The 25,289-nt window shown below is 38.0% G+C and overlaps 1 long non-coding RNA gene across 2 annotated transcripts in view; it reads right to left on the bottom strand.

The window, feature by feature from the left end:
* LOC106733000 (uncharacterized) overlaps positions 1-25,289 on the bottom strand; it is an 80,581-nt gene that overhangs the window by 51,175 nt on the left and 4,117 nt on the right. The window contains exon 3 of one of the 2 annotated variants that reach the window (XR_012898267.1): positions 20,947-21,035. The exons of the other annotated variant lie outside the window; for it this stretch is intronic. This is a non-coding gene — a long non-coding RNA (uncharacterized LOC106733000). The remainder of the gene's footprint in view (positions 1-20,946; positions 21,036-25,289) is intronic. 2 annotated transcript variants of the gene reach the window in all.

Raw genomic sequence — 25,289 nt, 5'->3', positions numbered from 1 at the left:
AGAAACTTTTTAAGCATTTAGCCTGCAGGTAGGCTGCCTGGGCTACTGGCTGGTAAGTCTCCTGGCCAGAGCCTGCCTCTGGCACCTCAGCTCCTCTGTTCCCCAGCCCTCTGCCCCCCTCCACTCTACATACACAAACCCCCTGCCCCCCTCCTGTCCTAGGTCACATTCCAAAACCCTGCATCCCAGTCTCCTGTCCTAGGTCACAACTGCCTCCTTCACCCAAACTCCCTCCCAGACTCCACTCTCCCTCCTGTATCTCAATCCCTTGCCCCACATTCCCTTCTGCATCCAACTTCCATCCCAGACCCTGAACATCCTCCATTAATATCATGGAAAGTGGTCAAGGGCTGCACTCTTCCAAAATCTTGGGAGGGGCCTCCCATCAAAAATTATTGCCCATCCCTGGTTTACATGTTTGCACACAGTGCGTTCAAGGAGCTGGCTTTTTAAAGACAGCTTGCCACATGTACCAGCTCCTGCCTCCTTCCCACCCCAGTGCTGCTGCCTCTGTATCAGAGGCAGTAGCACAGGGCAGAGACAGACAGCTCTGCAGGAGCTGGCTTTATCAGAGGCAGCAACACAGGGACAGGCCGCTCCCTGGGAGCCAGCTTTCCGCGAAAACCGGCTCCCATCTGTCCCACCCCTGCTGCTTCTGATACAGGTGCAGATCCATACTTTTAAATTATAAAATTAGTCTATAATAGTCTGACATCTGAAATATCAGCATCCAAAGTGTGTCACCCATTTGCTACAGAGTAATGCATCTAAGTCTCCCAAGATAACTATTAAAATCTGCAGTTAAATATTTATATCCTCTTGCTATTAACTAAGCATATTGTAGCACATTGTATGGCTAATATGTTTTTACTGAAGTCAACCGACAAGGAGCATCTCAGATTCCTGCTACATCATTCTAACAGAACTTCAGCTTTACAAAAATAGGTTCTGAGTCTGCAAATATGCACATACTTTGACTTTAAGCATGCATAAGTCCCATTAACGCAAAGTTCAAGATGTATGTATGACTTTACCCATGTAAGTAATCATAATCATATTAAGACTACTCACACATATAATTCTTTGAAGGATGAGGCCCAGATGGAGTACAATGAAAGAAACAGTCCATACTGTCTAGTCAAGAACAATATCTGATCAAGGATTCCTATCTGTTTGAAAGTCTTATAATATCTCAATTTGTAAAACTAGCCCTTTGCTGATGATGCACCACAAAGCCTCTGGAATCCCATGGGGCTCGTCTACACTGGCCCCTTTTCCGGAAGGGGCATGTAAATTTCACCTATCGTAGTAGGGAAATCCGCGGGGGATTTAAATATCCCCCGCGGCATTTAAATAAAAATGTCCGCCGCTTTTTTCCGGCTTTTAGAAAAGCCGGAAAAGAGCGTCTACACTGGCCCCGATCCTCCGGAAAAAGCGCCCTTTTCCGGAGGCTCTTATTCCTACTTTGAAGTCCTACTTTGAAGTAGGAATAAGAGCCTCCAGAAAAGGGCGTTTTTTCCGGAGGATCGGGGCCAGTGTAGACGCTCTTTTCCGGCTTTTTTAAAAGCCGGAAAAAAGCAGCGGACATTTTTATTTAAATGCCGCGGGGGATATTTAAATCCCCCGCGGATTTCCCTACTACGATAGGTGAAATTTACATGCCCCTTCCGGAAAAGGGGCCAGTGTAGACGTAGCCTTTGTGTACTATGACCTTTTCTGACTTCCACTGCATTACAATACATGAAATTGTCAAAGAAAATGGGTGAAATTTCTGTGTATGAAAAGGAGACCTCTTTTTACAAGAGTCTCAAAAAAACCTATCTTTGAACAAAATTAAAATTTTCCATTGGAGCCAAACAGTATCTTTACTATCTATGGAACATGTTCCCAAGTTTGTTTGGAATCTTTTAAACTAGTGTTACATAATTCCACAGCATATACACTAGAACTGCATTTTCGTCATTAACTCTATACCATTTGCTTATCTCAGATATGCATGGTGGTTTTTATTAAGTCTACTAAAGATCATTAATCAAGAATGGTACTCACGTATTTACTGGCATAGTGTGTTAAGGCATAAGAATTTTCTCCTATTCTAACCATGTTCTCAAAGTCCCAAGATTTTTCTCATTACATGTTGTTATAATGAAATTATTAACCTCCAATTTTTCATTAATCATAAACACACTAAATCTGAACTTTGTTCTGCATGGAGGGCATCGGGAAATAGTGCATCATAAAATAACAGAAACGTACAACTGGAAGGGACCTTGAGAAGTCATCAAGTCCTGCCCCCAATGCTGTGGCAAGACTAAGTGGATGTAGACAATCTCTCGCAAATGTCCAACCTGTTCTTTCAATTTAAAAACATCAGAAATCCACAACCTCCTTTGGAAAACTATTCCAGTGCTTAACTGTCATTAAAATTAGAACGATTTTCCTACTAACCTAAATGTCCCTTGCTGAAGATTAAACTCATTACTTCTCATCCTAACTTCAGTGGACACGAAAAAATAATGTATCCTGGTCCCCTTCCTTACAGCCCTTACATATTTGAAGACCTTATCAGGTCCCCCCTCCATTTACTTTTCTCAGGTCTAAACATGCCCAAGTTTTTCTCCTAGACCAGATTTTGTAAACTTAATCAATTCTGTTGCTCTGGTCTGGACTCCCTCAAGGTTGCTTCAGCAAATGTCTAAGATTTATTTTATTGGATCCTATCAATATGAATACACCTAACTTACCTTAATATACTTCAACCCACTCATTCCCCATATGGGTTTGTGATCCTTTCCCCAGTTATTAATTGTGTTGAGTATCTGTTCAAGTGAAGACTGAAGTAAACAGGCATTTAACACCTCAGCCTTCTTGATGTCATCAGTTATTAGTTCTCCTTACCTGCTAAGCTGAGGACGTTACTCTTTCTTTTTTGTCTTTCTCTTGCTCCCAACATATGTAACAAACCTCTTCTTATAGCCTTTTATGTCCTTCGCAAGGCACAACTCCTTTTGTTCCTTAGCATTTCTGATTTTGTCACTATGTACTTGTACTGCTGAATGCCTCCTTTTCAATTTGTCCACGTTTCTACATTTTTCAGGATTCCTTTTGGATTTTCAGGTTGTTATAGGAGCGCCTCACGGAGCCATATTAGCCTCTTGCTATCCTTCCTATCTTTTCTGCACATCTGGAAAGGCTGCAGTGGTGAATTTAATATTGTCTCATTGAGAAATTGAATTCCTTTTCTCCTTATGCTATCTTCCCATGAGAATGTATCTATCAGTTCTCTGAACTTTTTAAAATCTACTTTTTTGAAGCTCATTGTCCTTGTTCTGCTGTTCTCACACCTTCATTGCCTCAGAATCATGAGATCTATCATCTTATGATCACTTTCATCCAAACTGCGTTCCCCTTTCGGATTCATTACCAGTTCCTCTCTGTTGGTCAGAATCAAGTCTAAAATTGCTGTTCTACTGGTTACTTCCTTCATTTCCTAAAACAAAAAGTTGTCCCCATTACATTCCACTAACTTATTGGAAATTTTGTGGTTTGCCATTTTACTTTTCCAACACATGCCTGAGTATTTAAAAGTCCCTCATTACTAACAAGTCATGTATTTTGGATATTTTTGTTACTTGTTCAGAAATGCTGCATTACCTCCTGCTTCTGAGTTAGTTATTTATGGTAGACTCTGTCACTGTGCTACTCAACTTTGGAAGCCCCAGGGGCCACAATGATACTCACAGCACATGCCGAGGGCCGCAACTTAATTGTGGTTGCATATACATGCAAATATATATATCCTAATAGCTTATTTTACACTGACGGGCATGAATACTATACAACACACAGGCCCCACTGAAGTCAGTTCTGCTGATATTAATAAAAGGTAATATTTACCCAATTTCTACCCATATGACATCACTTTTAATGAACAATAATAGTCAAGGAATTTAACTACTAAAATGCATATCAACTGAAGACCATTATATTGACTTGCTGTTGTGCAGGGTGTTCCCAGTGGAGGCCATGTTCAAAGGATCCCACCTGTGGAACTTACGTTGAGCCCCGTATAAACCCAAACTGTACTGGGGGCTGAGTGTTGAGTAGCCCTGTTCTATCATAACATCACTACCAATTTTCACTTTATTTATCATTACCCAGAGACATTCAACTGATATGCCTCGACTCCTTCTGTACCTTAGCACAAGTATATATATTCTTGATATATAATGCAACCCCTCTTCCCTTTTCATGCCTGTCGTTCCTGGACAAGCTATACCCCTCTGTATCAATATTCTAGTCTTCAGACCTATCACAATAATGCTCTGTGATGCCAGTTATTTAGCTTATGTACTAATACTTTGATGTATTCCTCTTTATCCCCATACTTCTTGCATTTATGTATAGACATCTGAGATATTGAGCAGATTCCCCCACTGATTTCCGTCCGTACAGCTCAGCTAGGACATCAGTTCAGTGGTTTGGAGAATATGAAAAAAAAAAAAAAAAAAAAAAAAAAAAAAAAAAAAGCTCAAAGTAAATAAATTCACCTTTGACATTTCACTTAAGTGGGTAGGTTCTTTATATTGCTTCAAAATTTTGGCCCCACTAAAGTAAACAGGATTTTTGCCATTGGTGTAACAGAGCTAGGGTTCTACCCCAAGTCTACTTATAAGTTTGTGTAGTTCTTAACCTGTTACTACTATCTGGTTAGTGGTTGAACAACCCAGCCTGGATGGATCCACACTGTGCTAGGTGTGGTATAAACACAAGAGACAGGCAGTGCTCTGAAGAAAGTATTCCGTCCAGTTAACTAAGGGTGATGAAGTCAAAGAAAATGCGGGAATACAGTCCTCAGGCAAAAGGACTAAAGGGGTCCAATATTACATTTGTAGATATAGGTTGAACCTCTCTATTCTGGGACTCTCTGGTCTGGCAACATCCCTGATCCAGAATGACAACGGATATTGCTGGATCTGAGAACCCCCAGACCAGAGGGCTAGGTGGCCAAGGGGTTGGTCACAGCAGCCCTGGGACAGCAGAGCCACAGCAGCCCCGAGAAGCGGAGCCCTGAAGGCCCTGGGCCAAAGTGGCCCCAGCGTAACAGAGCTCAGGCTGCCCAGGGGAGCAGAGCCGTGGCTGCCCCAGAGCCACAGCTGCCTCAGCACCTTGGAGCTGTAGCAGTGTTGAGACCCAAGAGTCACGGCAGCCCTGGTGAGCCTGGGGCTGTAAAGCCACGGCGACCCTGGATAGCTTAGGCAGGGCAATCCACGGGCACTGGAACCATGGCAACCCTGGAGTGAGCAGAGCTGGATGGCCCCAGTGCAGCAGAGCTGTGGTGGCAGGGACTGACCAGTTGAGCTGGGAGCTGGCCTGGGGGCAAGGGAGCTCCATTAGGTCTGCTGACGGACCCCAGGAGAGCCCAAAGTCCCATCAGCAGAGGAATGGAATTGACCTTCTCTGGTCTGGCAAACTCTCTCATTCAAGACTGGTCAGGTCCTGAGGGCGCTGGACCAGTGAGGTCCAACCTGCACTAGTAAAAATTTGTAGCACGACGACAAAATTGGGTCTTTAGCTGCTGATTTTAAATTATTTTATTTAAATTATAAAATGAACATGATCTCCTTTCCATCTCTGAAATACCATTTAAACCTCCCTGTTATTGTCAAAAAAATTTCCCACAAAAGGATATCAGGAAAATGAAATATGGTGTAATGGGCATCTTCTAAATCTATGCAGGGAATGCACCTATATTAAAACACTTAATTCTTCCACAACTTTCCACCAACTAGGTTTATATCTTGCAGGTTCTGAATTTGGTCTATCATATAGTAAAACCAGCTGGACTCCTAATAGGTGTGAAAATCTCATAGCATAATGCCAGCTTGTTTGTATAAAGATAATCTCCTTCTGGTCATCATCATGTATTTACTGTCTCTGAAGCTATCTACAACCAATGTTTTTGAAAAAGGAGCTCAACAAATTAGGTACTTGGATCAGAAAAAGGAAGGATGGCACTTTTAACATTACCTCGAACCAAAAAGGATACCGAAAGTTGTTCCATTTTAAAGTCTCCTTTTTTAAAATCTGACAGAAATATGTAACTCAGTTTTATGAGAAATACTAACTCCTAAGTCCCAAAGGAAACAAACATTTAAACTACTGTTTTGTTGTTGCCATTCAAAGAGGAACAATTATTTTATGCCCATGTTAATTTTTTATCTTGATAACAGTTCAGATTCTATAATAAATGAAGTAGAACAGGACATTACTGGCATATAAAAAAATATGTTGTGCTCGATTAATTAATATACTCGGTATTATTGCAGGATTTCAAATTGGAATCCTTTCCTCAACAAAGGTAACAAATAAGGAGTAAAGTGAACAGCTGTTTGCTCTCTCTATCCCCCTGAAACAGGGCCATACATTTGTTACATTCTAGCCACAAGTTTCTTATATATTGATTGAATCCAACAGAAAAAGATAAGCATGATACACATTTGTGGTTTTGTTTAGCTTCATAAGGAGACTGCACTTTACCCTGTAAAAGGCCTTTTGAAGGTCTTGGCTTCAGATGACTCAGCAGAATAATCCATAAAGGAGAACTGTTGGACTATTATCTAATAAATCCCTCCCTGCCATTACAGCTGTTTCATCTTGAACCACTAGTTAATGCTTTATCATGCCTAAAAGGTGCATTTTTGTGAAGGTTTTGCAAAAGAGGTGGATTAAGTAATATCTTTATTGGACCAGCTTCTGCAAGACAAATGCTATCATTCTAATTCGCCAAAGAAATATTGCATGTTGTTGGCTCTGTAATTGTTTTTTCAGTTACGTATTTTAAGTCTTTTGGGCCAAAAAAAATCTCATCTATACTTATGAAGGTGGGTATAAAATGTTAATGTAAAATTAACTGGCCCAGGTATTTTCTTTAAGCCATGATGAAATATAGCTTTAGAAACTTCTGAAGGATTTAAGTACCTCCAATTTTTCTCCTAGAGAAGGGATGGGCAAATTCAATATACCTAAATAGTTTATTCCTGTTATGAATATTTGGAATTCAGATGTATATAGCTCTAGGCTTGGAAGGATTAGATTTGTAGTCAGCAAATGTCAGCAAGCATGCATATCACCATACATGTGCAGATCACCAAAAAATGGTCATAAATGAGAACATAAATACTGTATACAGATAGGCAAAGTAAGAAAAATGCTGAAGAACTTATTTGTGTTTAATTTAAGGATTTTTACTTGTCATATTTTAACATGTAATGTTGACAATTTGTATTTTAACAACTATAAAGCTTTAACTTTTTGTCAAATTTACTGTAATTAAATAATTATTGTCTGACTTCACTATTTGATGTATCCCATAATTTCCCACAAATGTGAAAACTGAAATTATACAAACTCAGAAAGAATATGTAAAAGCCATAATTTTGTGCAACTATGAAAATTTAAATAGATACAAATAAAAATGCTTAAAATAGATGATGTAGAGGTTATCAGACTTATAAAAAAATCTAATTCTACCAATCTGATAACAAAATGGTGAACTTTTTATTAATGTGTGTATCTATAATTTGTCTGATCTATCCAAAAGATTAATTACACTGAGTTTATTCTTCCTTGATTTGCCAAGAATCAAGTTCTCTCCTTCTCATGCCACATTCATATGCTTTTTAATAAATCTTAATTTCCCCTGCTTTTTCAGAGGTTAGTTGTCATGAATGAATATTCACCTCTCTTTATTTTTTATATATATGTTTCTAATGGATAAAGAATCTGAAGCTTTTCTTAAATGTGATGATCCTATTATGGTCACCCCTTCGATTTTATTCAAGTATTTCCTCACAAATTGAGGACAACCATTGTATCAACTTTAGTCTTTTCAATTAGTTTACTTTTTCCCTTTATATGTTTTTTCTTACTTTTCTGCTCAGTTATAATTGGAACTCTATGGCAAGTGTAACTGATCAAATAATCACCGAGATGGAATCATATATTAATGACTTGGAAATGAAAAACAAATAGTCTTTAAGGCATCTACACTGATGTACATTGTAGAATGTACACTCTTAAAGAATGTGCTCTCAACATTTCAATTTTAACTGATTTATACAATTTCTTTAAATTTTCTAAGACTATGAGAGGCATATTACAAATCATCTTGCAAAAGAGAGGTTAAAAACCTCTTAATAAACATGGATACTATAACTCTACAACTTATACAATAAATCCCAGAAGTAACATGACCGGTCTAGATTTGCAAGATAAATATTAGACATTGTTTTATTAACATGTGCCATCATCCAACATCCAAGTTTATCAATTCTTGTTCCAATTCAAGCATGCAGTTAAGTGCTTGCTAAGTGCTTTGCTGAATTGAAGCCTTTAATTGTATTTAAAAACTGAACAAAGAGAGAGAAGGTCCATGCATTATTTAGCACTTCTACTGGAAAAAATCCATCCTCTTTGAAATCTGTCAATTCTTTCATGAAGTATGCTTCATGTTTGAAAATAACATTTTATATAGAGACACATACATATACAAAATTTTAAGTAAATTATGGTAAAAGATTATAAAGTCAAACACTCAAAAGGTAGGAAATGGCAGAATTAAGGTTGCTCATACAACATTAATTTGGCTCCCCTGTGTGTATGCATAAAGTCTAATTTAATTATCACTTTCAGTTTTTCCTGTATCATTCAGTGAACAGGAAGACCAGTGTTCACTGAATGGGTAGTTACTCAATATTCCTTTTTATCTTTATAAAGTGTAGGATCTCGCAGTGAATTACTTACTGCTCAATGCCCAAACCCTTCTCTAATTTACTCCTGGCCTCAAATTGAGCACACAGAAAATGAGGAATACAATTATCAACAGTGAAAACTTCGGTTTAAGTGACTTGTCCACCACCACATAGGAACTTAACAGCAGAGGATGAGAGACGATCCAGTTTTCCAGGGCAGTAATCAACTGTTAGCCTGGTCTTTTCCTGAAATCTCTTGTGTCATTTACTACACACCTTACAACTTCTGCAACAAGTGAGACGCAGGGGACAAAAATTCCATAATGTGGAATCGTATTAATACAAGAATGGCCACACTGGGTTAGGACAATGGTCCTTCTAGTCCAGCATTTGGTATTCCAATGATGGCAATGCCAGATGCTTCACATAAATTGAGGAAAATGTGATCCCATCATCCCCTGTATTAGATAACTGTTGGATAACTAATGTGATGCCTTTTTTAAAAAAAAGGCTCCAGATGCAATCCTGGCAAATACAGCCTAATTTTACCAGAAAGTACACTAGTTGAAACTATAGCAAAGAACAGAATTATCAGACACATCTATAAAAGCATGATATGTTGGGGGAACAGTCAACACAGTTTTTATAACAGGAAATCATGTTCCGCCAGTTTATTAAAATTCTTTGGTGTCAGGAAATGTGAACGAAGTGGTTTCCTGGTCCAAGCTGCTTCCTGCAGCTCCCATTGGCCAGAAATAGCAATCATTTAAATAAAGCAGTGGCGGCTCACCAGGGGGCTAACCCTGGCAAACCTCCTCCTGCTTATTGTCCATCTCTGCACTCTACTGTAGTGGGAAGCCATTGCTATTGGGGACACAGTTATTATGGCACAGCTGTACCTTATACTGCTATAGTAAAATTCTGTGTCCTCCAGTCCCCTAAAGCAAAACAAGCTATGCTGAAAATGAACAACTTTGATGGTAAAGCTGCATCTACACTAAGAGCTTTTATAATCACAGCCATGTTGGTCAGGGATTAAATCTCTTCCCACCCCTGACAGAGCTATGCTGGCAGAAGTATCTAGTGTAGACCTCTCCAACATCTTGAGTTGTTATTCCTTGATTTTTGCATTTATGGTTTATATTTATTTTCCATGTATATTAGTTTCTCTCCTATACCTTGTTCTTCCTGTTAGTCTTTTTTGTATGAAAGTCTCATTTTTCTTTATATCCTTTCTGATGCCCTTTCTCTCTAATTATACAGAAAATTTCAAAATGAATCCAACCATAATTCTAACATAGGTTGAGATTTTCAAAGCAATGGAGGGAATACAGCCAAAATTTTTCTTTTAATACAAGATGTATGGTTATATCCTCTGAACTGCGCTGTGAATCTCAATCTTTGTATTGCATCATCAAAATCTTTAACTACTATTTTACTCTACTTGGTCTAATTATATTGTCAAAAAGAAAACTGCAGTGCAATAAATGTAATACCTTAAGCATATCTTTTACCACTTAAGAGGCAACCACATCAACATTTTAATCAAGGGAGATATTTTATCAGAATCTTTCTATATACTGATCTCATATTACAAATTAATATTTTTCCCAGATAAGTTGTTGTGTTTGTAGAATTACACTACCAGAACAAATTAGAATACTTTTTCACCTTTTCCCCAGACTGAAAAGGGACTGCAGTGAAATACGTAGCTCTCATGAAGAATTTTAACAAAGTCACACTCTTCAGTTGCTCAGAAAGACTAGTAGTAAATGAGGAAAGGAATTAGGTGCTAAATAATCTGGAAAATAAAGGTCTTCTGTTTTATTACAAAAATATTCAAAAGTATTTCTGAATCATTTGAAGACTTCTGTGAACAGAGACCTTAAATCCCTTAAGAGACAAGATCTTTTCACTTCAATCTCTCCACAATTCTTGCAGTAATTGTTTTTAGTTTTTAATAGACTGCTTATTCTTATCCTGTTTTACAGTTTTTCAGCCAAGATTTATGCAAGCAGCATTTGAGTGCTTAGAGAGATCTTTGTAGTAAAATCTTCAGCAGCTTCCTCTGAAGTTGCCATTACTGGCTTGCATGTGTTCAGCAAAAAACCAAACACGCCTTCATTGAAATCTTGCCCTTCCATTGCTGGAGTCATTTTTTTCCTTTATTTTTTGGAAACTTGTCACTAAGGAAGACTAGAGATTTCAAGCATAACAAGTCTTGTTTGCATTTTCATATTGTAATATGGAGAATGGAGCTGGAATTCTGTCAGCATGTGTGTGTTTCCATGATCATCCCCCTAGTGGCCTCCGTTTGCTTGGCTACTTTATCCAATCATTTAGACAAATTAATTTCTCAAGTAAATTACTGTTTAATTAATTTAGTCTTTATTAAGTGGAATAATTTTAGGTAGGTGTAGAAAACTCACATTCTAACAGTCAATCTAAAAAGCTTTCCAAATAGGATTTTAAAGAAAAACTCTCAATATACACCTAACCCTAGGAGTGACATCACAGCATAACCCAACGCTAATAGGCACTTTTTATCCTGATGTGGGCATAACTATGCAAAAGTTAAGAGCTTGTAAAACACAGCTTTGTATCATCCATCTTTTTCCACAAATAGTTCATCAATAGATAAAGGATACAGGTACTCAACAACTTCCATTTAATGAAAAGCTCTCTGTGACTGGTCTCTCTAATACAGGGATCTCGTACTGTGGCTTGGAGTAAAATCTACGAAGATGATTGCCAGACTCAGTCTCATGTTAAGATCCCAGACTGCCAAAGTTGATCGCTATTCTCAAAACTCCGAAATTTGAGAGGGAACCCTGACAATGTTTACAATTTCCCCCACCTTTTTGACTAACTTTACTGATTAAACAGGTGTGTTCATTGTTCAAAATAGCTTAAAATGCAATTTTATGTACACCACAGAGAACCATAATTGAAACCATGCAGTGTAAAAATGAGAACTTTTGTTTGCCTGTGCCAAACTCTCCCTGCTTCCTTGTTGGGCAGGTATGCCTGAACAGTCAAATTCTTGCTGGGCATATCAAAGCCTCCTGTAGTGACACCACAAATACCTGACATACTCACTGAGATTTGGGGAAATAGCCGCTCATCAGTGTTACAGGGTGGGCTGACCTTTTAACAACTGTTAAAAACAGAAGGAGGCTGTCAAAATTGTCAAACAGGGAAGATTTTTTTTTATGTAAGTTGACATTTCAACTGCAAGGCTGATTTAATATTGATCCACAAGAAGGGGTGCAATCTGTCCTAAAAGTGGCCCGGTGCTTTTTTGAGAAGCCTAAGAAAGAGAAACTCAGGCAGAAGTATGGTCTGCTAAAGATCACATAAGCAAGTCCTGCAATCTCATCAACATCCACAGTAGGAATGGTAACGTTCAGTCGACTGCCATTAGAGGCAGCAGCACGGAGGGAAGGCAGGAGGAGGCTGCCATGAAACAGCCTCTATCCACAGTGGGTCTCCCATGAACAGGGGCTGCTGCCATGGAGCAGTGTATGTCCCTGGGGAGCTCAGAGGCAGCAGCATGGGGCAGTAGGTGGGAGCCGGTCTGTGCGGGGAACCGGTTTTTAAACTGGCTCCCTTTTAGGGATGTAAGCAAGTAGACAATTACTTGCATTACCCTCCCCCTCCGCTGCCTCTGTATCAGAGGGAAGGGGCAGAAACCAGCGCTGGGGGGAGCCAGTTATAAAGCTGGTTCCCCACAGCACCGTCTCCACGGTGCCACCTGCTAATCCCCACACTGGCGCCTCTGGTAGAGCTGGGACCCCGCACAGACAGGGGTTGCTGCAGGAGCTTCTTACTACATTTAAACTGCAGAACTGCAGCGGGGGTAGCTCCTGGACCCAGCACAAGCCATAACTGAGCACCTTCCTTATCAACTAATTGTGATGACTACATGATTAGCCAATTATCCGCCTCTTAACATACTTACTCCTCTCGCAAACCAGTCCCTGCCTGCCACCCCGCACTGCTGGGAATTATCTAGATGAGCCAATGTACCTCCACGAAAGACCTCTGCATACATAAGTCGGATCCGCGTAACTCGGGGACTGCCTGTATCCATTATAAGGAAACCAGGATCTCCTGGAATTTCATACTTTATGGCTTGAAGCTTTTCCCATAAGCAGATATGGGGGGGAGGGGGGGAAGAGAGAAAGAATCCTATCCAAAGGGACTTTATACGTTTACAGCAGCCTCTTTACCTGGGAGAATACAATAGGCTTTTGAGGTAACTTTCCGGCTCCCAAAAATTGTGGCAATTAGCACAAGGTCATTTATTCATTAAACAATGAGCAGTCCTGTGGCACCTTAGAAACTAATAAATTAGATCATGAACTTGCATAGGTGAAATCTGATGAAGTGGGTTATACTCACAAAAATTCATGATTTAATATTATTTGTTAGTCTCTAAGGTGCCACTGGACTCCCTAGTCTGTAACTTTAAAAACAACACATCTACCCTTCTGAGACATTTTATCCATTAAGCTGTTCACACACAGTTTACCACAACCTTCAAAGAAACAAACAACTAGAGTTGCCAGATGGTTTCATCAGAAATACCGGACACACTTGACATTACATCACAATCTACATTATATCTTATTTAGAAAAAAAACGGACATTTCTATTTTCTCAATTTGTTTCTCCAAAGAGAAAGCTCAAATACTGGACTGTGCGGTTCAAAACCGGCCACCTGGCAACCTTATAAATAACACTACTTCAGTCCAGTTTCATAAGAGTTAATATTCCCTTCTGATCTTGAATTAAATCTACAGTATCAGACAAGGATTGCTTGTTCACATCACAAGACCTGAACAAACACTGATTATTCAACTGCTCTAACAAAGCAAGTTTGCATTTCAAGTTCTACTCTAATCTAAGCATTTTGCTTCATCTAACCTAAGGTAACAGCCTAATTTCATTTACACATCTTCCCAACAAGTCTTTAAAGGTCCACCTTGGGTCAGTCAGCCTATGAGCTAGTTAACCCTTTCTGGCCATGTGCCACATTTTAAACAGATGTCTTTTTATTTCAACCAGATAACACAGACGAGGATTCCACAACCTCCCTCGGAAACTTATTTCAGACTTAACTATCCTTATAGTTAGGATAGTGATAGAGATGCAGCCGTGTTAGTCTGGTCCAGCTGATACAAAAGACAGAATGATGTAGCACTTTAAAGACTAACAAGATGGTTTATTAGGTGATGAGCTTTTGTGGGCCAGACCCACTTCCTCAGATCAATATGTGGAAGAAAATGGGCACAACCATATATACCAAAGTGATATAATCAAAAAAAAGTGAACACACATAAAAATGATGAATCAGGTTCAAGAACAGAGGAGAGGTGTGTGGGGGGGGGGGGAAGGTTAGTGTCTGTGAAGTAATGACATTCGGGGTGATAATTGGGGAAGCTATCTTTGTAATGGGTGAGGAAGCATTCTCCAACAGCCAACCTGAATCTCCCTTGCTGCAAACTAAACCAATTATTACTTCTCCTACACTTAGTGAATGTGAAAAACACACGTTCACCATCCTCTTCACAGATCCTCTCAGCTTTCCCTTCCACAGACCAATCATATACAGTTCTTTCAACCTTTCCTTACAGATTATGATTGTTAAACATTTTATCATCTTGGTTGCTCTTCAAATGGACTCTCCCCAATTTCTTCACATCATTTTGAAATTAAATATTTTCCTTTTTACAACATTACACTCAATTTGTGATCCACTATAACCTGCAGATCTTATTCTGCAGTATTTATGCTTCATTAATCAATCTCCATTTTATTTATGTGCTATTGATTTTTCCTACCTAAATGTAGTGCTTTGCACTTGTCCTTACTGAATTGAATTTGTTCCACTGCAACAAAATATTGAGCAAAAGGATGAATTCTCCACACTGAACTGAATTTGTTCCACTGCAACAAAATATTGAGCAAAAGGATGAATTCTCCACCTCTTGAAGTCTTCAAATCAAGCCCACATACCTTTCTGAAAGATATGCCTTAGTCAAAGACGTTATAGGGTACAATTCAGGAGTTACAGGATGAAAGCCTATATCCTGTATTAAACAAGAGGTACATGATTCAATGCTCCCTTCTATCCTTAAAACCCATGAAAAGAACCTAACAATGTTATTGGCCTCAAAGTTCAAATTTTAAAAGAAAATATATTATTTAAATTTTTATTTGATTATTCCCTATTTTAAGAAATATATTCAAAATATATATTTTGGTTAATGGTTAGGAGTGGAGAAGCTAAGCATTTCCAAAGCCAACTTATATTTCTAAAAAAATATATGAAACCATTTCTAATGCTTCTATGAAACATTTTATACTCATTCTGTAATTGGGGGAAGATCATGTACTGACATGCTCTCCTACATACAAATAAAGACCAAATTTCCCTTCACTTTCCCATAAGTGACATGAGTGTTCTGGGGGGTTTTTGTTTTGGTTTTTTTTTTTTTTTTTAATTTCAGAATGTGTATGAGAGGACACAACACAAACACAAGTGAAAGGTTGTGGTTAGTTAGGTAAACTCCCTATGGTAAGTTACTTCCTGCTATCATGATTCAGTAAGCTAGGAAGGTGATCTACCACACTATTTCTGTCCATGTGGCACTCATTTCAAACCAACAGAAGATACAGAAACCTCAACATGTACCACATTCTAATTAATCATTGTCTGTTCGTATTCTTTCCCCAGCTTGTACTTCTTTTCTGAGGAATTCCCCCACACCAACCTCATCCTTCCTTATCCTTTTGGGTATGGCATTAAATAAACTATTATTTGACCTTCTTAATGCTACTTTTTAAAATGGCATGGCTCAATACATTATGAAGACAAACAGCTTACCAGCTTTCTCTCAAGCCTACTTTCAGAAGAATTATATGATGACTATACAAAGGACAAGCAATAATAAAAGTTACAATAAAAAATTGGTTTTATTTTAGCCTTACAGTATACAAGAATCCCAAAAATATATACATGTGCCTTCAAATTCAGATGATAGAAGGAAAAATACTGAATACAAATGAGAAAGGAAACAAGAAAGAGCGCACACACTCACCACTAATAGTCCACAACCGCTCTCTTAATTTATCTATCTGTTGGCCTTTGTTTTTTCTACTGAACAAGCATTTCAGGACATGGAAGTGTCACACTTGCACTAAATTAGGTCTCCATATTATTATGTACAGTGAAATGCCAGATAATCCTATGGCAGCATAGTGACTTTTAATGGTTAATACTATTAATACAATGTAAGCAAGTTTAATACTAATGTGAAAAGGAAGAAAGCTTTGAGATCTAAGTACTTCTTCATGGACAGCCCAACTTGAGTGCTGCTTATTTCTGTAATATCTCCAGACAAAAATATAGTCCTTCTGATGAGATACCCACAAGGAACCAATTTAGAGATAAAAAGAAGCTCTGAATTTTCCTGTATTCTGATACCAACCTTGAAAGCAACAGTCCTTCTCTACTTCAGTTCCTGTGGTAATAGCATTGCAAGGTATTTTCAGAATTGCAGTCTACAAACAGAAGTTCAGTTCTATAATTGATAATGACAGTCTTCTACATGTAAAACCAAGTATTTCAGTACAGTGCTTAAAAAAAATGACTCCAGTATGAAAGCAGAAGTTCTACTTCCAAAGTTAACTAAACTGTAATAAATTTGCTAACAGAGGCTTGCCTTCAAAAACTGTCCTTCATTGCTAAATTATTGATTTGTGTTCCTTAGCGTACATAATCCCAGGCGTAAACTTCTCTAACAATTGATGAATGACTCAAGCAGTGAAAAACAGCATGAGTTTTTCTTGCAAAAAAAAACCACACTGCTGGTTTAAGTCTATATATTTATATGGCCACCCTATAATTTATAAAACAAAACTAACTCTTCATTTTACCCCCCCATCCCGCTGTCTTCTTTATTACCCCTAATGGCACAAACTAGGGAGACATGACCTGCAGCAACTACATTTCTTCTCTATAATCTATCCTCACTTCTTCAGGAGGCAGAGGTAGCAGCTGTAGGAACAAGAAAACTTTCGCCACCCACTTCAAAGGCAGAAAGAGGTAGCAGGCAAGAGGGACTGGGAAGCAGTGCCAGACGACTTTAGCTGCCACCAGTTTTAGGATCTGTGGCTTCCTCCTTGTCAAAACAACTCCAAAAGGAGCTACCAACTGCTGGTTGGTTGGCCAATTCTAATTTCTTCATTATGCCAATCCTCTGGTGTGTGCCTCATAAAGCAAAGCCATGCTGGGCTTTATACAGCTACTAGTGAAGCAGAAAATAGATAATACTTGTCTAAAGGAAAGGAAAGTCATCCATGGTTACAAACTTAGAACGTAAAGCTAATCTCTAATAAAAAAAATTATAGCAATGGATCTCGTAATGCAAGCAGGACTACAGAAACTAATATTGAGACTGGAAATGAGAAATAGCTTAATGTGAGGTTGGAGATGACATATCAGATTCTGCTAAGGCAGCCATGACAGTGAAGACAGCATTCATTTTTGTGCTACTACAAACAGGACAACATACTAAGAGAGGCAAAATAGCAACCTGAGATTCAGTACAAACAGAGCAGGGTTTCATTCCCAACATCATGATATTTGCAGGTATTCAAGAATCAGGAAGCTTGCTTTCTATTAAAAAAAATCTTTGGTGAAAGCAGGGGCACACATTTCTGTCCTGTATATCTTTATGGCCATTGAGTAGTTGGTTCAAACCTGCAGAATCTCATGAATGAAATACTGCACAATCAATGACAGATTGAACCTGGACAATTTTGAGGGCCAAATCCAAGAAGCCTAATGCCCCAGTGATAAAGAGGAAGAGAGACCAGAATATGGAAGTCAGTCATAATTCATTACACAAGAAACAGAAGCCATGCCTACAGGTTTGCCAGATGGTTTCAGAAAAAATACTGAACAAAAACAAAACAAAAGACCCCAAGAGTTAAGCAAAAAACCAAAAATCACAAAACTGTGGCCCCTTTGAAAAATGTGTGGTGAGGCTTTTTGGCCCTAACAGGCTTGAATGGGGCCAGATGGCTCCCCTGCGGAACCCAGTAAGCACTAGGGTTGCCAGGCTGCCTCTATATTGAGCCGGACAGCCTGGGATTTTCGCCTCCTGGCCGGGGGGAAAAAAATCAGAAAGTACCGGACATTTTAGATGTTCAGTATTTTCTGAATTTTTTATTTTTACCAGACAGGAGGCGAAAATACCAAGCTGTCCGGTTCAATACCGGACATCTGGCAATCCTAATGCCTAACAAAGTATTTTGAGAAAGATATTGATGCTTGTCCTTTTTATAACTCCCGTTTACATATTTAAAAGTTATGACTCCCCATAATTATGTTTTCTCTTGACTGAAAATATCCCGCACTTTTAATATTTCTTCATTATACTTATTTTTAAAACCTTTTACTATTCCTGGTGGTGACTTTGTCATCTCTTTCCAATCTGTCTGCCTTTTTTAAATGAAGTGGCCAGAACAGAAAACAGTACTCTGAATATGACCTATCCAGTATGGTAATTACAGTTGAATTATTCCTTTGATTCTGTTACTCATGAGACATCTGATAGTACAATACAATAAAACACAAAATGTAATCACCACTGTAACCTTAGATCCATGCCTATGGTACTACTGCCTAGTACCATAGAACACAGAATGGCCATATTGGATCAGACCAAAGGTTTATCTAGCCCAGCGTCCTGTCTTCCAACAGTGGCCAATGCCAGATGCCTTAAAGGGAATGAACAGGTAATCCTCAAGCGATCCTACCTGTCACTCTGACAAACACTGGCTAGGGACACCATTCCTACCGATCCTGGCTAACAGCCATTGACGGACCTAACCTTCATTCATTTATCTTGCTTTTTTGAACCCCATTATATAGTTTTCACAACATCCTCTCATAAGGAATTCCACAGTGTGACTATGCTTTCTGTAAAGAAACACTTATTTGAAACATGTAACCCATTAATTTCATTTGGCGACCCCTAGTTCTTGTGTTCTGAGGAGTAAATAAAACTTTACTTTTCCACACGTCATTTTACAGACCTCTATTATAACCTCCCTTAGTCATCCCTTTTCCAAGTTGGTTAAGTCTGCTTTGGACTCAACCATCTGAAGCATTTTGTATCATCTGCAAATTTTGCCACCTCATTGTCTACCCCTTTCTCCAGATCATTTATGAATATGTTGAATAGGACTAGGGATGTTAACATGTGTTAATTTTTGTAAAGGGGAGGGGAGGTGGCTTCATGGCATACTGGCTCCCATATACCCCATCCATGTTATCTTGGATACAGAGGCAATGGGGAGTAGCAAGGATAGGAGGCTCTGCAGGAACCAGTGCTTCTAAGGAGACAGCTTTTAAGCAATCTCCTGCTTGTCCCCCTCTCCCTCTGAGCTGCTGCCTCTACAGGCAACAGCAGCATAATGGGCATGGGGGAAAAGCAGTTTAATGTTAGCTGGCTCCCCACACGTACTAGCTCCCACCTACCTCCCCCTGCTGTCTCTGTGTACTTTAACTATATAACAGTTTACTCCAGACAGACTCATGTTTCTCCCCACTTAGTTCAATGGTCAGAGGCAGTGGGGGGGCCTGGAGGGGGTGTTGTGTGTAACTGTTTGGATTAACCAATGAGTTCAGGCTCATTGGTTAATCATGTACATTGGTACATGTTCACATCCCTAAGTAGGACTGGTCCCAGAACAGCCACAGGGACATCACTATTTATCTCTGTCCTTTCTGTCATCTACCATTTATTTGTACATTTAACTATTCCCTCCCAGAGTAACTAAACCACTTTATTTTTTAAAATTGTACCTCATATTATTCAAATCAGGTCATTTCTGAAAGCATCACAACTGTGATATATTTTAATCATAATCTCCTAAGTATTTTCAATCCTTTCCAACTTTGTACCATCCAAGATTTTGATTAGTATCTTGGAATACAGTGGAGAATGTATGCTAATTGAATTAATAAACAGAACTGAACTAAGAAAATACTCTTGTGGGACCTCTGTCAATATCTCCTACTAACTTAAAGCATTAAATAATTAGTGAAAGTTTGATTTTATTTCAAGCAACCATGTATTACAGTACTATCAATTCATCAAAGCACTTATGGCTATTAGAACTGCAATTGACTAAGTTCTCACTGGCTTCAAAAGTAAAGTTCTTTGCTAAACCTGAGCTTTACATGAGTCTGCTTGGAGTAAACTGTTATATAATTAGTCTCAAAATTGTCATTAGGAAACACCAGTAACAATTACATTCTTAACTGTGAAGCAGTCACTTTTAGGGCTAAAATTTTCCAGGCTTGGTCTTTATTCAAAAGATGATTGCTCAAACCTCCTCCTCCTCCTCCAAACAAAAACAAAAATTTACTGAGATGAGTAACCACAATCTTCCCTGTTTTATGAAATTCTTGAAGGTGGTTTAGTCTTCTTTTTTTAGTACAATCCTACAGCTGAGATTTTAAAGTTACAACTTGGCAATGAAGAAACTCTCAGGCTCCGTCTACACGATCAGGTTTTTGCGGAAGAGCAAATGCAAATGAAGCACTCATTAGCATTTCTCAAGCTCTCACTTGCATATTCTCTTCTGATTCCTTTTGCAGAAGAAGTTTTTGCGGAAATAATGCAGTGTAGACGGGGCCATCTTGCGCAAAAAAAACCTTTTATGCAAGAACCCTTATTCCTCAAGGGTTTTTGGGTGCAAAATGGCCCCGTCTACACTGCATTTTTTTCCGCAAAAACCTCTTCTGCAAAGAGAATTCGGAAGAGAATATGCAAATGAGAGCGTGAGAAATGCTAATGGGTGCTTCATTTGCATTTCCTTTTCCAGAAAAACTTGACAATGTAGATGGAGCCTCAGTGATAATACCATATACTGGGTCCAAAGGAAACAGGTTTTGGTTTGACAGACTGCTAGGTGTTTAAAACCAAAAACACACCACATACTGGCATGTGCAGTATATATCAAGGACCCAATTATGAAAGAAAAAAAATCCCACACACAACTTTATTCATAATTTCATTTTTAAGCATGTGACTTATTTCTCCCCACTTAGTTCAATGGTACAACTAAAATACATTCATTTAAATATGTATAGATCTTTTCAGGTTCATACCTAAATGCGCATGTAAGAAATGGTGTTCTGTGTATGCATACAGGACTTATGTAGCTTGAAAATTTCCTTGTGCTGGCCTGGACAACTTTCTGAAAATAAGGAAAGAAGATATCACACTTTTACTGATGACTTTGCAGGGCTTCCATAATCTAAGACACTAGTTTTTAAGGTGGGAGTCACAGACTATGTACTATTTCCAAAGGGGTCTGCACCTATATTCAAAATTTTGTAGGGGCCCTCCAATGAAAAAGATATTGAAAACCACTAGCCTAAGACAATGTGCACAAGACTAGGAGTCAGCAGTTCTATTCTTACTTTTTCCTCTTACTGTCCTTATTAGCTGCAATTCATAAGCATGACTAAGTAAAATAAATAACTCCCATTTTAGTGGTAGCAAATGAAGCAGGAGAAGTTAAGAAACTTGCCTACGATCCCATGTGAAGTTTGCGACAGCTGGGAACGGAGCCCAAATTTCAATAGCTAGACCCACAGTATTCAAACTGTGGTATATGGACAACAGGAAGTTATCCAGAATGTAATCAAATTAGAACTGGATTAAGAGAGATATTATCCAAAACCAGCTTTTATTCTTGAAAATAGCTGTACCTCAAAAGCTCATGCAGTTAAGGATGATCAAGGTCCATGGTATAGAATAAACAAGCTACTTTTCAACTGGTCCCCAATCTAAATTAACTTTTGTGGCATTGTAGTAGCAATGGCAGTCACACAACAGCCTTAGTGAACTAAGACTGTCCTATTCAGAAGTGTTCCACATCTGATTAAAAGGAGTCTACATCTTAACGATCCATGTGAATAAACAAGATAACATGCCTGAAACTTTGAGAAAGGGCAAAGTTGGTAAGTGATGAAACCAGTGATGTGCCTAGCTCTATAATTCATTAAAAATCAATTATCACTAGAAACCTGTGGAAGGGAGGGATGGAGGGATGTTAGCAGATGTTACCAATACTGTACTGGTAAGATTTCCAAAGCTTGTGTGTGTTGTGGAATAAGCTAGAAAAGAAGCATCAGTGTGAATGTGGGAGAAGCAATGGGTGATGAGAGGTAGAAAATACAGATGGAAGAGGTGGAAAACAGGACCAGAAAAACAGAATAAAGGGGAGGAGGTAAATAAGTGAGAAAAACAATGCACAATGTTTTTAATCAATAATTAAAACATAAAATTAAAATGTCTTGGCATCACAAGTATTGTTTCTTACAATTTTATGTTCCAGCAAAGACAACTTAATATAAACAAGTTTTGAGTAATGGATAGCAAAAGAATATCACTCTGGTTTCAAAATGGAGATGTTTTTGTATGATGCAACCTTCTTATAATGAACTATTATGGATAAAATCAATTCAGAGAAAAAACAATGGTGATAAAACTACCTATTTGCCTCATAAGAACATTTCAAAAAACAGGACTATGTAGCACTTTAAAGACTAACAAGATGGTTTATTAGGTGATGAGCTTTCGTGGGTCTGGCCCACGAAAGCTCATCATCTAATAAACCATCTTGTTATTCTTTAAAGTGCTACATAGTCCTGTTTTTTGTTTCACCTACACCAGACTAACACGGCTACATTTCTAAGAACATTTCAGTATATCTAAAAAATAAATGAAACATAGTAAGCCTAGGGATCTTCAGAAAGATTTAGCGCATACACAGAAGCTTCTTAATATAGTACAGTCCATTCCATTTAATCAAGACATTTTAATTAGGAAGTCAATTTAATGGGTACATCTCCCAAGGAGCTGATTTCATCTAATGACAGTGAACAACAATGTCTGTTACTTAATTGGCACAATATTAGGAGAAATTCTGCATAATGGAGATGCATTTGGCTGGTGTATGTGGGCTCAATGACGTTGAGAGGTTGTAAATAGGTGTGAAACGCTAACCTCTTAATATAAGTTGATTATTTCATTCAATTTCTATTTTGACAAAAATTCAGTGAAAAATTTTTCTTCTACTTTTATTCAGTACAATATTTCATTTTAAATATTTAATTTTTGTAAATGGACTCTTATTTTAAACTTATATGCAGGCCCCCATTAAAATCAATAGCAACCTTTTCAAAGCACTCAAAGAGGACTTGTGACCCTAAGAGTTCTTTGGTGCCAACTGACCAGGAGATTAGAAGAAGATCCTGATGGCTCTAAGTCAAAAATGTAAGTAGTGTACTTTAATCTGTTGTAGCTTTACATATGTTCATTAAATAAGGATGCTTTTCAGTGCTTTCAAATGTTGGAACTAAGTTATTATTTATTAGTTATATCAAACAACATGAAAAAATAAAAGACCAGTTGAAATTTTCATCTGTCATGGCTGAAGGCTATCTATTTCATTCTGCTTTAATGCTTATTTAGGAAAGTATACAAGTTGGGCACTGGAATGACTATTTCCCAGAACAGGTGGGCCCGTCACATGGAATAGTTATCCCATTAAATAAGCATCAGTGAATTATGCACAGAATTGAGATGGATAAAATTTATTTTCTCTTCTTCTGAGTGTACCAGTGTCTCCTTGACTAATGTGTCTAAACACATTCTTAACATTCAGTCTTCCATTTTCTTACTTTATGTCTATTCCATCTGGAATTTTCACTTGTTAGAGACTTCAGTTCAAGCCTTCATCCTTATGTAGGAACAGGGACATCTCTGTGTATCACATAAAACTGCCTTTGATCCTTGATAGCCATTCTGTATTTAAGTTTATGCTTCTTAACTGAAGTAGTGACCCCTTCTCTGGTTGAAACTTATGGTTTAAGGACCATACTCCCTCCAAAATGCCTATCTGCTGCAGTATTTTCTTCACTGTTCAGCTAGGCTGCCTGAATGTCAGCAATTATAACGGCTCAACTGCACTGTTCATTAACAGTGACCCACAAAGCTGATCTTTTCTCCCAATCCCCGCGTAACACGTCCAAAGCAATCCCATAAAAGAACTAGCAACACAGAGAATATGGGATGTTATTGTACAAAGCCACAGAACCATAACAGATTATTGCATTTATTTCATACTAGCATGATAACAGCTGTAATGCTGACTTTAACTATTGTTATTGTAATCAAATGATTCATTGTGCAACCACAAAAAGAAAGAATGCATGGACAGCAATGAATTTGCAATTAAAAAACATGGTATAAGGAGATGGCTCTCTCCACTACAAAGGTATGAAATGTACTGTCCCATTGACACGATGGATTTATAAAGGTAACTTCCATTAAAGCAAACATTTCTATATATTTTATTATCAAGACATTCTGATTTATACCATATCAATCATAAATGTAAGTTAAATTAACACTACAACTGTAGTGTTCAAGTGTCAGAACTAAGTTCTTTTAGTTATATCATATACATCATGAAACAATAAAAAAAACTATTGACGTTTTCATCTGCTTCTCCTGTAGTATTTATAGAGAATGATAAACAATCATGATTAGTTTATCTTGCAATAAGAAGTATACAGCAAAGGGAATAAAGTTATAAATCAAATAAATGATTCATAGTGAAGGCTTTATTCATTTCATATCGGCTTGCACTATTTGCCACTATCTAATCCACTTCAGATAGTCCAATGTCATGCAAATACAGTTGATTCTCACCATTTTGCAGACTGACATTATAATTTGCTGAATTTTATGAATTCTCATACACAAAAAGCAATACCACAAAAATACTTGGAGAATTATAGATTATTCAGTTATTGATAATACATCAGTATATAGTACTGATGCACGTAGCACAGCACAGATCTCTGTAATGTGACTCAACTACAGCATTCTGCTTAGTTACTGTTCTTATATTAAAAATTATACTTAATTTTTGTGACTACCTGCTGTAACAGAAAAACCTACTACAATTTTAAATTCCTGACATGAATATAAATATTCTGATCTACACATGTTGATACAAGATTCAATTAATGATTTCAGCAAAGCACTTAAGCATATGCTTAACATGAAGCACGTAAGTAGTTCCATTTGCCTTAAAATAGGTCTACTTCAGTAGTGAAAGCATTCATTATAATACTTTCTGTTATGCCAGTTTTCATCTTGTTTAGTGCATTTCCCTTTCCTCCTACACTGCAGGTTAAATGCTCCCTTTGGGGTGGATGTGATTGGCAAAAGTTACCAGGATTAGCGTGGCTATTCCATGAGACTAATTGATCTTAGGTTCTAGGTTTGTTTTAATATTTTATATGCATTAATTTATAGTAATGTTGTTACAACTCTGTGCTGTACAGAATTATCACAGGTGTAGGGAGCTATTAATTACACATATTGCAATAGCTCCCCAAAGCCCCAGAAACAAGATCTGATTATACCAGTT

This window comes from Pelodiscus sinensis, chromosome 1 (assembly GCF_049634645.1).
Source record: "Pelodiscus sinensis isolate JC-2024 chromosome 1, ASM4963464v1, whole genome shotgun sequence".
NCBI classification, from domain to species: Eukaryota; Metazoa; Chordata; order Testudines; family Trionychidae; genus Pelodiscus; species Pelodiscus sinensis.
Note: the sequence above shows the minus strand (reverse complement) of the source record. Positions and strands in the feature narration are given on the sequence as shown.